This window comes from Electrophorus electricus, chromosome 19 (genome assembly GCF_013358815.1).
Source record: "Electrophorus electricus isolate fEleEle1 chromosome 19, fEleEle1.pri, whole genome shotgun sequence".
Taxonomy (NCBI): Eukaryota; Metazoa; Chordata; class Actinopteri; order Gymnotiformes; family Gymnotidae; genus Electrophorus; species Electrophorus electricus.
Genome location: NC_049553.1, coordinates 4,379,897 through 4,394,637, shown reverse-complemented (window position 1 = coordinate 4,394,637; position 14,741 = coordinate 4,379,897).

Genomic DNA, 14,741 nt, shown 5'->3' with positions numbered 1-14,741 from the left:
TTTCTTGATCCTCGACACAACAAAAAGTCAGTTTGAGTTTAGATACAGATTTATCGTTGACATACAATTAGGATATCTAGTGTCTTAAACCTTATATGCCAGTGCATTGAGTTGAATTGAGTTTTCCCTTTCACAGAGTTGCCTTTATATGGTGAAGATAGATCTCACTATTCACAATCCAGTTGGGCTCTTGGTCCACCACTGAATACACCTTCAAGAAAGACAAGGAATGATGCAAAATGGCAGCAGATGTTTTCTGCTCTACTCTCACAAACGTTGTCGTAAATATTAAAAGATCAATACATAAAATGCTTTGGCAAAATAAATAAATAAATAAATAAATCGACCACATGGAAGCAAAGATTGAAAAACTCCATAGTTCTTCCCTATGAAGATATAAGGTTTCTTGCACATGTCGGATATTCACAGTCTCAGTTCCTGCCTCCCAGTCTATTTTGCATTACATCTCATTTTGTTCGTTGTCTAATATGATCTCACTAGAATTTCATGCAGTGCATGCATTTGCGTTAGCTACAAAACTTTAAGAATTTCCATTTCAAACATGATCTTAAATTCATGAGTCTGCACAATTCAATTCAACTTTCATGAAAAGTTTTGACTGGCGAGCGTTAGCGCTAATGTCGCATTTCACTTTCGCACTGTTTCTTGTTGCTTCTTTCAAATGGAAAATGTATCATTCATAACATGAACTTTGGTTAATTCCAGTAACCATCCAACTTCATGAATAGATGGTGTACCGTTGAGAAGGCAGATGCAGGGTGCAGAGGCGAACACAGACGTTCATTGAACGAAACAAACACAAACGAAACCAGCTAGAACACTAGAACACTAGTCGATAACAGGACAAAGAATGCAACAAGCATTAAACAGACTAAAGCACACTGGGGTAGCTTAAAGACAGCATGCATGGGATCAAAGACCGACAAAGAACACACACAACGACAAACACCAACGATATGTCACACGGATTTGGGGGGGGGGGAGGAAGCTCTTTATATGTCACCGGTGGCTAAAGAAGGAGGCGATCTCATTAACCCAAACACAAGTTTATTTATGTTTGTATGATTGTTTCCTGACATACAGTGGGAAAGAAAAACCTGAAAATAACAGAAATGCTGTACACCTTCAAAATGTAACAATATTTGAAGTCTGGCATCTGTTTGCAGTCCATCCTCTGAGTTGACTGTGACAGTAGAGGCGAAGAAAAGATAAAGGCCACTTTATTTCCCTTAATAAAAGATAAAAGGAACCAAAAACAGGCCTTAGGCTTAGATCAGCATTGAGCTCAGGCGAAGCGCGCAGCTCCAGGGTCCGCTAATGTGCACACGCTGGCTGCAGGAAGCTGTGGGATTTAATGGTGAGGGAGGGAATTAAGGAACAGGTACATCAGGTTCATATGTGGGTGATTGGGCAGCATGGCAGGTGTGAGCGTGTCCTTCCTGCTGGATGACCGGCCTACCGTGACACTGACCTGCATAAGTGACCAAACTAAACTAATTTTGCCTGATTTACTTTTGCGTAAATTAGAAACAAGCTGCTCTTGCATGGCCTACTTTAGTGTCATTGTGAAATTACCCAGAAATATGCATGGAGTGCAATCCATATAAGTGCTCTTGATCTTAATGAACAATATCTCCACGGCCTCTGGATGAAACCTTTAAAAAATGCTAGCAAGAGGAGGAGCGGGGCAGTTTGGGGTCCTGGGAACATTTCTGTGTGTACTGAGCTATTTTAGCTGGCATGAAACAACATCAGGACGCACAGCTGAGCGCAGTTGCCTGATTACCTTTGGCATACACATTGGTCTTATAGCAAGACCCTTGGCAAGCGCAAGGTAGAGACCTTCTCTGGTATTGCATCAAGCCTACAAGCTCCACAAACCATATTTGTCAGCATGGCAGGTAAAAAGGTCTGCTTAGTCACTGCTCAAAGACAGAGAGGATAAAATGAAATGATGTCATAAAAAACAAAAGTCAGATTTGGTTAGCACTTTATAACGAACAGCGTGAGAGCTATGGAGGTATCCATATTGTCAAAACAAATCACCAGTGAGTGCAAGAGACAAACTGCAACAAAGGCACACATGGCTTGGAGGAAACTGAAACTCTGCCACGGTTGGAGATTTTGTTTGTTTCATAATTTCCACGATTGTTGTATGTTTGTTTATTTTAATAAAAAGAACAGTGTGTTTACAAGAATCCAAAGACGCTTACAATCGATAATATCGAGAATACTGTACAAACAACATCAAAACACAAGCACAATAATTCAGGACCACCACGAACAAGGACATGGGGAAGGCATGCTGGAGAGATGGATATGGGTTGAGAAAATATAGAGTAAAGAGTTGAAATTGCATATGAATGCAAAAAGAGACTGTTATACTTCAATGAGGTCAAACGTCAAAAAATCCAAAAAGGCCAACACAGCCGACACTGCCATACGCTGGAACGCTGGAATCAAGAAGTAAAGCACTGTAGTTACATTTTTCCTCCAGTATGCTCAGTCCAACTGAGACTTTATGCATAATACCCAACAGCTGTCTCTCTATGAAGATCAGGGCCATAATGCTCTTTGTAAACTGGTACCTCTTCAGAATTTCATATTCCCATCCTGTTTCATCTTCATCTTTACATGTGTCACAACCCTCCTTCGTGCCTCCGTCAGCTCTGAAATTTCACAGTTCTACCATTATGTAATATAAGAACGCAGGAACCTCGAGCATTTTTTTTTTTTTTTTTGCACCACATGCAGATGTTTATTGAGCTTAATCATCACAGAGGACCTTTAAGCATGAATTGCTCTTCAAAGCAAAGAGACACTCTGGTCCTTTGAGTTTATAATAATGCGGAGATATGTTTCATATTGTCCTTGGCAATTTTAAAGGCACTGAATGGCACATGATATGCTAGCTAATCATTTTAAAGCATTTCACGCTGGATGGCTAAATGTGGCAGTGAATGTCAGCCCAGATCAATACGTGCCTCTGGAGCCCTTCGGCCTTTTAGTCCAGGTTTTTGTGAGCAGTGACCAAGAGGAAGACGCCAGTTCCTGAGTTGTTGTCCTGTGTTTCCAAGACATGTTGCTACTTAATGGGAAGTACAGGACCAAGCACCAGCTAACCGCCTTCATAAGAGCGCCACTGTTAGACCACAGAGCAACTTATTTACCTCGCATGTTTAACATCTGATATAACTACGAACAGTGTCGCCTGCCGGCAAGAAGAACGTGATTGCTGTGTCACTTTCAGATTTTGAACACTCCTTTCACCGCTTGGTCGTTTTGAAGTGACATCTCATACAAGCGTTGTCTGTTTTGCTGCTCAGCATATGCAAACAGGCAACAGGCAAACAGATGAGCAACCAGAAAAGGGAAAAATACATGCATGCATTTTGGGTTTTCACGTTCAGAAAACAGCCGTGCAATTAAGAGTTGATTTCACAAATCCAGTTAAGACGTAATCTTGAATTATCTTAAAATGACACGAGTCTGCTGTTGTGCTTGGCACTGTTGGGGCTTTCCATAAAGAAATTCAATTTATAGAAAAAAGCAGAGACAAATTATTACTTTTGACTCAGATATAATGTTTTACAGATCATTTGTATCAGTTGTGGGTAAGCCTGTTCATCTGTGCTGTTATTTAAAATTTCACTAGAACCAGGATTGGGTCTGGGATTGGGAACAATTAGAGTGTGTAGTCTCTAATGACACCATTCCCATAAAATATTCCAGAGGAACAGATGAGGAGGAATCCATGCTGATAGAGAGACTTGCTGTAGGCCAGCTAGCAGAAATAAGACCCATGTGTGAAGACTGAACTTCTTTCATCTGTCAAAGTGGATGAATAAACAGATGGCAGACAAGCCCAAGCAGTGAGGGAAGAGGGCAGTGCCAAACTGTAGCTGCACGTTGAAAGTGAGTGCTCAAGTGAGTGCTTTTCACTCACGCGAGCCGTAAGACAAATCATTAAAAATGCAAAATTAACTTTTTATACTGGAACACATTTCGGTGCTGTGCTCTGGATCGCTTGAGCTCACACACGCATACACCATGCATTTAGACAGTTCCGCAGCGGCCGGGGAGATGGGACAGCGTTAAGACTACAAAGATCGGAAAGAATTTGCGGTTTATATAATGAGCTTTTCCTCCTCTCACACTATTGCCTTTTTAACTGCAAACAAGTACAGATGGTGCAACAAAAACATATAAGATATTAATCCATAAATGATTTGGTGGACATTTTAGAGAGTACTTGTAATATAGCACATCAGATTATGTAGATTACTGTTTAACAATTCGTTTAGTTCATCTTAATATCATTGTTATAACAGTATTTTGAAAATTTGATTTGTGTTCTGAGAGCACATCCACATCAGGATTCTCTGTTTTAGTTTTATTCTCTGTGATTTAGTTTTATTGAATCATGTGATGCACACCATGTGGATATCAGCAGCTTTCTAGTCTGCTACCATTAACAGCTGCCACTGAAAATAAACACTTGTTCACATTTTTATTGATAATTGACAATTCGTGTTACTATAAGGTTGTGCTCCAGTTGAGTATCGCTTTAACTGCAGCCAGTACTTCGGGCCTTTGTCCTGTCTGTATGCACGCCAGCCTACATTTTTGGGGTTGGATTGAACATGAATGCATTCTATCCAAGTGGGGAAAAAAGAATTTTTCCTGTCCTGTTCTGGACTGCATCAATCATATATTACAATTCCTCACCTTGGTTCAATTTGTGCTTTAAAGATCAAGTCAGTCTGCTAACAAGACTTCTTTTTCAGAGGTTTATTTCACATGAGAGGCTTTGCAAGCCCACTTTTATACACCTTTTTCACATTTATGCCTAAACTGCAACCCATCATAGGCTAAGATTACTATTCATTTCCTTCACCATTCTCAGAAATGTACTAGTTTGCAATCTTGACAATGAACCACGCCAATTTACTGTTAATCTTCTGTTTCCTCATTCCCTAAATTGAACCTGGCCCAGTGACATTAACAACGTTGGATTTAAACATTCAACTTCACAACAGGCAGCATTGGGTGGCTATAATGGTCAACACACTTTGAGAATGACTGACAAATAAGCGCAGGACCCCTTTTGCAGACCTTCAGCCTTTAATCTTTAATCCCTCCTCTTGGTGTGAACATCTGCTTGTAAACATTCATTTGCCCCGCACTGTGAAAGACATGGTTCCTTGTACTTATCAGATCCAGATCAGTTCCATTTCGTATTTAGTGCAAGCAATGTTCAGTGATAATGATAGGAGAGGCAGGTATGTTCTGCTCTCTGCCTCTTTTGTGTGTGTGTGTGTGTGTGTGTGTGTGTGTGTGTGTGTGTGCTGTCCAGGCCGTTTGCTCCAGTCTGGGTATTCTAACAAGCCTTCTGATTGTTCTGATTGGTTGATGGCGTATAAGAGGGCCTGTTGATTGGCATCATTGTTGACGCCTGTCCACCTCACTGCGCTTGGTACCGAGTGTGTTAGTTTTGATTGGTGTGATTGTTTTGATTGTGTATTTGACTTACTTTGTTTGACTCTGATGAGGATTGCCCTTAGGATAAATGATGCCTGTTCTTTTTGTAAAATATTTGTAAATATCCACTTCTGTTACAACATGCACGTTGTATATTTGCAAATTGTTTGCACACCACTGGCACATAGAGTCTGCCTGCTATTTCTGTTAGGTTGGGCCTATTTGTTATGTGTATAGACAAGTGAGAGAGTTAAGGTATTTGCTTGTCTTTTTGTTTTACTTGAGTTTTCATCTAGGGTAGGTACACCTGTTCTGCAAAAACTAGTTTGGGGTTTTGTTTATTACTTTGGCCTGGGTTTAGATCTGATGCCATGTCCCCTGCTACATATGTATTTCAGACCAGTTTGGACACCTTTTCGTGGCCAGTGCTGAAACTCATTCTCTCTCTCTCTCTCTCTCTCTCTCTCTCTCTCTCTCTCTCTCTCTCTCTCTCTCTCTCTCTCTCTCTCTCTCTCTCTCTCTCTCTCTCTCTCTCTCTCACACACACACACACACACACACACACACACGCGCGTGCACACAGAGGTAGCCCTTCTGTTTCCATACACAGCTTCGGTTAGTCATTCTTTAGTCTTTTGTTAGTGGTCAGTTTCTAATCTAAGGACTACTGGATAGTTTTGGGTAGTGGCCCACTCCAGCAGTCAATTTAAGTTTAAAAAAGTTTATTTTTACACAGCAGTGACTTCCAGGAATCTTCTATATTGCACAGGTCACTATAAAACATGTAGTTTGGTACAGCTTGAAGGGGGTTTGTGCCTCTCTTGCCAAGACGCACAGAAAATGTTACTGGTTACTAAGAGGTGCTGAAATGTTCTATAGCCTAAAGAGGACATCACATTAAACAAATGTGATATGAAATATACCTCAAGTTCTCCATGCGTGCGCGCACACACACACACACACACACACACACACACACACACACACACACACACGTATGCAAATGCTTTAGAAATCATGATCTCTGGCCACAGGCAGTTGGGCTCTCATGGCCATAATCAAACACAGATCAGCATGAGGATGAGGAGTCTACAAGCTTCATAACAGGAACCATCTGTAAGTCACTCTCATACTTTAGGAGTTTATCTTTTTTCATCATTACTCATAAATGCTATATTAAAGATCATTTGGCTTATGACTCATAGGGCTACGAAGGCTAATTGATCAGGTGCTGCATCTCCGTTTTTAGGCCGATAAACTGTTTTGTTTTTTTCTTGATCTTTGTGAATGCTGAAAGCCCATTTATCATTTCACCTATTATTTCCATAAAGATAGACACGTTGTACTTAAAAGATTAAAGACGGTGGTGTTTATTTGCCATTGTCTACACCAGAATAAGCAACGCTCTGAAAGTCAGCAAGTATGACGGCGGAACATTAAACTGAATCGTATTTCCAACTGTATGTTTTAATGAAGCCTTCATTCACCCAACCATCCAGCTGTTATTTCCAGCTTTGCCCTCTCGCCTAAGTGCACGGCCACGTGCCTATCACGCACAAGCAGGGTTTTGTCCTCCCAGATGAGCACTTGGCATCTCCTCTGAGAGATGTCTGAGTGGCATTAGCAGGACTAATTAGCTCTTTCAATACACAGTAATTCATAGTCACTTTGCAGAGTCTGTCTCACTGTCTGATGTGATTCCTTCTGCCATTTTTGCTTCAGGCAGGGTGATGAGACCTTTAAATGTGCATTAACCCTCTGGAATCACTGATCAAACCACATGACTGGTTCAAGACATCACAGCAAGTTTAACATTGCTGTCAACTTACCTCGAAAGTGTTGGTTTGACATGCTATTCTAGTTTTTGTTTGCTGTGGATACACGAGGTAGAAACTAAATTAAATAAAATTGAATTCATTTAATTTTTAGTCTATTTAGTTGCTCCTTTTTTAGTCTATTTTTAGTCTTCATGGAGTATTTTTGTGTTTTTTATATTTAAATCTTTTTTTTTGTCTGATTTTGTGTTTTATGTTTTTTGGATCCAATATTTTGATATAGTATAACAATAGTATGACATAGTTGAAAAAGAACTTGTCTACATCAGGCTATATAGGTTTTGTTGTGGTAAATATATATATATATATATATATATATATATATATATATATATATATATATATATATATATATATATAGAGAGAGAGAGAGAGAGAGAGAGAGAGAGAGAGAGAGAGAGAGAGAGAGAGAGAGAGAGAGTGCACTCTTTGCTACTTTGCTTGCACAGCTGATGAAGGACCTCTATCCGAAAGGTCCTGTTTTTCAAACATTGCCATAATAAGCATTTAAGGAGGTACATAAAGGCAAAGTCAGAAGTATTCAAAAAGGACCAAACTAGCCCAGAGCCAGGTGAGGTGAAATGAGATGAGATAAATCTAACGGTATCTGCCAATCACAGAGTGCATCGGTTCTATAAAATTCCCATAGAGGTTAGGCCTGGATCCTACAGAGACATACACACACATACACACATTTAAACAATCAGACACTATTAGACTTAGTCCTAGTTTATAGGATTGTTTCTAAAATAAGTCATGGGGAATCATCTGTATCTTCCCTGCATGAGATTCACCTGTGTGGCATAACCTCTCATCACCTGACGGACGGGGGAAAGCTGTAGACCTCTGCCGCTCCAGTTAACGCGCCGTGATGTGAGTGGAGCAGACAGGCGAGAGGGGCGGGCCCTCCGTTCATGCAAAATGCAAAAGAAAAAGGATCGCTTTTTCCCCCTCAGCGCTCTAACGGTGGCATAATCTAAAGCACCTCTCTGAATTTTGCTTCATGGGCTCAACCCACAAAAGAGGTTAAAACACTTTAAGTACTTTACCTGTTTTACTGATATTTTAGCTATAATAAATGAGTTTAATGTTTCCGCAATATGGAAAAGATAAAACATAAAACTTTGGGTATGGTGTGTTTTGGGCTGTTTTATTCAGAAGTGCTACATAATGACATGAGAGTTTGTAATGTAGGATATGTAGGATTTTGAACATGCAGAATGCACAAAAGGTTTTGTCACAATGTTTCCTTTTCAATCAGACTTTTCCATTAGACACAATTAAAATTTGTACATAAAGACTTTTCTAAAATGTGTTTGGGGGTAAACAATTGTATTTATATTTTTCAAAACAAAAATTGTACAATTACCAAGCAAGTATGTTTTTAGACTCAGCTATTACACATTATATTTTACTTTAAGTTATATTACATTTCCTTTATATTTAAAATGTTAGTATGAGTATGAAAACCAATGCTTTCTATAGGTGCTGGCTGAATAGATTAAAATCTAGTGCTCTTCAGTTCTGCTCACCCTGGATGTTAACACAATAACACAAAGTTGTTGCATGGCTTTAATCTCCTACTGGTATCCAACATGTGCACTGGATAAAATATTGAGATTTAACATCCATTTAATGGTCAATATGTTCAGTACTGTTTCTCTGTATTAATAAATATTTTTAATGTTAAGATATTCAAATGTTAAAAAATTGGAGCATTTTAGTAGCATTTTGATCATAGTGTAACTTTTTTTGCTAACATTAGGAACACAGTTCAGTAATTGTCTTTTCTCTGGACACCTTATCTGTGTTTTTTCAGATGACTGGGTAGGTTCAGCCTTTGTTAATGGTGCCACCTAAAATGAACTCTGACCTTTCCAAAGATTACTCATCCTTTCAGAGGCCTAATGTTAATAGTCATGTTAATCGCGGCATGAATTGCTCATGACAAATCCCATCCCATCACTCTCTGCAGGGCCTGGTCTGCAAGCTGGATGGTGGAGTGTTGTGCTCTCTGATAGGTAGCAGGAGATGTTCATTTAAACCCCAGGCTCCCGTCACTTCAGTTAGTCATCACATGCATAGTTTGTGGTGTGTGTGTGTGTGTGTGTGTGTGTGTGTGTGTGTGTGTGTGTGTGTGTGTGTGTGCGTGCGTGCATGTGTGTGTGTGCACGAAACAAATGGAGATTAAACCAATAGAGTATGGATTTTATCATCCTTGTGTCACTGGGATAAATACGCTGTTGTCTGAGATTTTTTAAATTCCAGTTAGGATAACCTTTGACAATGTGACAACCTGGGAGATGTAATGTATTGGTGGATTTTTTTTTCTCTTGTGCAACAATGTCTCACCTTCAGCACGCAGGCTAAAAACGGACTATCAGTAACACAACTGCCCCATAGCCCACATCGCAACTGCTGCGTAATCTTTTAATTGTTCAAGACACTTAAAATATTATAGCAATCACACTTATTACTTCAGTACAAACATTTTTCTCATCTGCTCAAATCTTTTAAAACCTCACATATTGCATCTTTTCATCTTTGTTTAAAGGCTGAACTAGGCCCTTTATAGGCTAACAGACTGGTGAAAGAAACAACACTGGAACAGGCTTCCTAGCATCTCGTTAGCTGTAACTGTGTCAAAGTGTTGAGGATGTAGAAGTTGTCAGTAATGTCAATTTACCTACATATTACATCTGAATTGCATAGAGTTACTAATATAAAAATTGTTCTGAAGAATGTTTCTGTTTTATTGCAGAGCTATGGAGTACTGTCAGAGACTATGTGATGACGGTATGCCATTATCTGTATGTTTAACTATTAACAGCACCTAAAGGTTGGTGGACATGGCTTCCCAACTGTGCAGTATGGTTTGGGGGGAGGGTCATATTTCTGTCTGTGTGGTAAGTCCTCTGAAGTGAGGCACAGTGAGCCCGAGGACAACCTTCACATCTGTCAAACATATCATTGCTCTCTTTGATCAAGACACTTTTGCATGGACTTAAAATGCATTCTCGTTGTGTGGAAGGCCAGGGACGTTTTTACACTCTAACCATTCTCTGTGCGGTTTTGTCTCACATGCACGAAAAACACTGCTTAAGGATTTATATATGACATTTATAATCAGTATGATGTCTCTTTAAGCTGAAATCTGGAAAAACTTTTGTCCCCCCCATTTCAGTTATGATCACATCAAACTGAGGGTCAGGGTAGGTTGAAAGTGTTATGATTTTATGACTCTTATTACACAATATTCTGAATACTGTTAGTTCACAGTAAGTTACCTTTTTAAAAAAAAGATTAAATGATGCTTGTATATGGGATGTATCTTAGAAATACACAGATGTATTACTCAACATGAGGACACGAGTCCTTGGTGCAGGTGCCAGTAAACATTACAAAGCAGCTAATAAAAACGATCTAACTAATAGATGTACTAATGTGCTGCATATGATGTATTGATCTGCACAACAAAGAAGGAGTCAGAGAGCAGATCTCACACTCATAGTTTCTTTTAGAGCCTCAGGCAGACATGTTATAGCCCAAATGTTCTGATCACACCCAGTCGATAAGTATCCATTAAGGGCAGATAGGCTGCCCCATGGACCCCTGGCCTCAGCTAGCCATACAAACACAGATTTAACCCTACATCCTATGTCACTACCGAGCCACATCCATTAAGCCAGTATCAGTTTCCTCTCACCCATGTTATTGATTTTTCTATTAATATTCTTGCCAGGCAATGTACTTTGGTCTGAAAACATGAAATCTTTGATGAACTGAGCAGATTGCTGTCACAAGTGTAATGGGACTCCTCTCTGGTCAAATGTCAGCTCAATCCTCTTGGTCTATGAATCATCTAGGTTCCATGTTGGCATTCAAGGCAGATGGGTCTTAAAGGTTATGCAGGTCTAAACAGCACACAGCTTTTGAAAGGCAAGAGGTCACGCCTTTTCATTTTGCCTGTCCAAATGGTTAGTTATATGTAATCATCACTGAGACAGATATCACACCAATGGATGTGTTAGTTTCCATTATCGCTTCTAAGTTGTATATATATGTTTATTCACATGTTTGCCATCAATAATTAAATGGGGGGTTTTTTAGAGTTTTGAGGCCCACCACAGACAATCACTGATGACGCATACTTAGTGTTAAATATGGTCAACAGTATTGAGAGATAAGGTTTGGGGGGCTTTCGATATTTTAATATTTTTCCACTATCTTGGGAGTCCTGAGCTTTCCTGAAACCTATAATTTTTCGTTATTCTCTATTCTATGTATACTCTATATTCAATATATTTTTAAGTCCGATATATCCACAACTAACTAAGTAAATATGTAAAACTATATTATTAGCCACAGCAACTTTCTGATGGATAATTATCATTTATTATCAAACGTAGATTTATGAAGGTGCTTTAACCATCACTAAACACATTTTAAACATAAATGTCTTATAAACTGGCCCATTAATTTAAATAAATCCACTAGGGTGCAACCAGGTAATGGCCTGTCACATTAAGCATGCCATACCCCCAGAAGACTGCAAATCTAAAAGCCATATGGCTTACCACAGTTCTTCTTTGGTTTCCAGTTTTAAAGAATGGAATGTTGTTTGTATTGTAAACTTCTGTGTCACTGAGTCTCTTGCTAAACCCGAATAACCTCCTTGAACTACTTTTTCCTGGTGGATAATAAAACGCTGCCACTCGTAATATTTTCTTTTGTTGCTCTGGCAGTTTTGAATGAAATTGATTGTGAATCACAATGGAGTGATTTCCATTTTGCATTTTATTCCACATTCTGTCTTGGTTCACTCCACAACCACTAACACATCACACATTTCCTCTTAAATTTGCATGTGATTGAAAAATCAGCATAAAAGGATGTCATCAGTTGTGCTAAAAAGGAAAAGCCTTTTTAATTTATTTCATGTTAAACGGAAATATATGCAGTATTTGGACTGTATTTTAGTGTGAGCTAGAATACACTGTCATGGGTATGTATGTATGTATGGCTAATACGCATTAAGCCAGTTATTATTTAGTACTCAATTTTAGCTTACTACTTTATATATTAGACTACTTTATATATTAGACTACGTTATATATTAGACTACGTTATATATTAGACTACTTTATATATGATACATTTCTGTGATGACAGTAAAGGCTATTAGTAGAACTTGCATGCTAGGTGATATAAATTTCTAGATGGTGTTTTAAAATGAGAGAAAAGAGACTTAACCAGAAGATGGATTTATATAAAGAGACACAGGGAGACCATAATGCAAATCAGGGAGTGTGTGATTTTTTAAAAAGAAATTACATTTGAGATAAAGGGTATGTGTGGGGCTATGAAAATCCTTTTGAAGTGGCTGTAGAGTCTCGTTGAATTACTGAAGGTTTTCTTTAGTTTTTGCCGAAAGCTTTTTTACAGTGCTGTCTGTAAGCACGATGTCCATCTTTCTGTAAGCATTCAGCTTACTACAAAGGACATCATAAGTGGACAAAGCTGTATGTTTTTTAACTGAGACTGGAACAAAGTGTCCACCACGGTCTGATTTTGCAAAGAATTGCTGGGAATTACCACGGTTATCTGTACTTTATAAAAGTTGCGTCATCCTTATTTAATGCCTACAATTCAATATTTGTAATGTATATAATTGGAAAAGAAAAGGCGTTTTGTATGGAAATCTAATATTGTTTGAAACAAAAATATAAAATAAACTAAAACATGATCTGGAATGTACATTAGATGTGGGCAAGACCCTCCATCTCCATCCTAAGCGTTTATGTTTTTTTGTTTCTTCTGCCTGCATCTTCAGGATTTCAGCGGAAGATCTCACACAGACGCTGTAGGATCTACTTTTGGGGTTCAAGCTGGCTGAAATCCCTGGAAATCCAACTTACTATCATACAGTATCAACTTAGCATAGCATGGGGGGTATGGATGTGTCCCTTCCAGTCATTCCTGCTCATACTGCTCATATAATGTGTGAGGCTGGGTGGTGTGATCAGTGTGAAGCCTTTAATTGATTTTCCTGAAGCTAAAGCAAAGCTCCAGACTGCAAGGTGGCATTACAGCAGACGCCGAGAAGGTCGTTTATATCTTGAGGCTCTAGAGCATAGTGAGATAGCATAGGGTGGCTCCTACAACCACCAACACCCATCAGCAGCAGAGCCAGGAATTCCCAGGAATTCTGACAGCGACAGCATAACCCCCAACACAAACCTCAATTAAAATTAACCCCCCCCCCCCACCAACACCACATACATACATACATGCATACATACACAGACAATTAGCACATCAAAAATGTTAATAGGGATAAGAGAGAATGCCACATTTCAGACTTCTCTGAAAGTATTACACTTAGGTAGAAAAATAAATGGAAATCATTAATATTCTATTTTCATATAATCTCATTAACTTAGATACATTTAGCTGGACATTCATCTTATAAAATGATACATTGTGATAACCCCTTTATGCCCAAAACTATTGTAATCAGATAACTTCCAGTGTATTGTGGTACAAGTGACAGTGGGTCTGTGAAGGTGAGCATTCCTGGTGTAATGCACCAGCCATTATCGCACTGTTATCCAAACCCTGCTGAGCACCTAGTACTGCATCTAGAATTAAAAAGCCTGAATTTGAACAAATCTAATACAGGCTCAGCTAGACAGGAGCAGTAGTGTGACAGCTTTTTAGGCTAAGGCAGGGAGACTCAATAGGACTTGTTCATATTTGTTCACAATTTCTGACCAGGTGATGATATATTTAGATGTCTTAAGCTCCTGTTTTTGAGTTTAAGATGATTTTTATGGATTCAGTAGATTTTGTTGTCATTATTATGGTCATTTACCATCTACCAGTATCTGCAGAAAAAGTACAGTAATTAGGCCAATTCTGTAATGCATTTGAACGCATGAGAGAAAATGTGATTGAATAAAAATATTTTTTTCATAATGTGGCCATAGTGTGGTACTACTGTTCATCCACATACCTCACTTTTAAAGAATTTACCTTCATTAGCATTTTGTTGACAAGCAATTAGTATACATATGGCCAAATGCATCTTCAGAGCAGTAAAGAGGGCGGCAACTTAGTGGTTAAGGTACTTGACTAGTTCAAGCCACGCCACCAAGCTGTCGTTGCTAGGCCACCGAGCAAAGCATTGAAATCTCCATTGCTCGAGTCGTATTCAGTCATAATTGTAAGTTGCGTTAGATAAAAGTGTCGGCTAAATGCCATAAAATGTTTGCATCACTCTTTGTATGGATACATCTTTTTAAATATATTATTCTAAGTCTAAAACATAAAAAGGGGATATACTAAGAAAGGAAAGACACCGGCTCCTATTGTGAAACGCATTAACAGTGATATAGGCTTTTT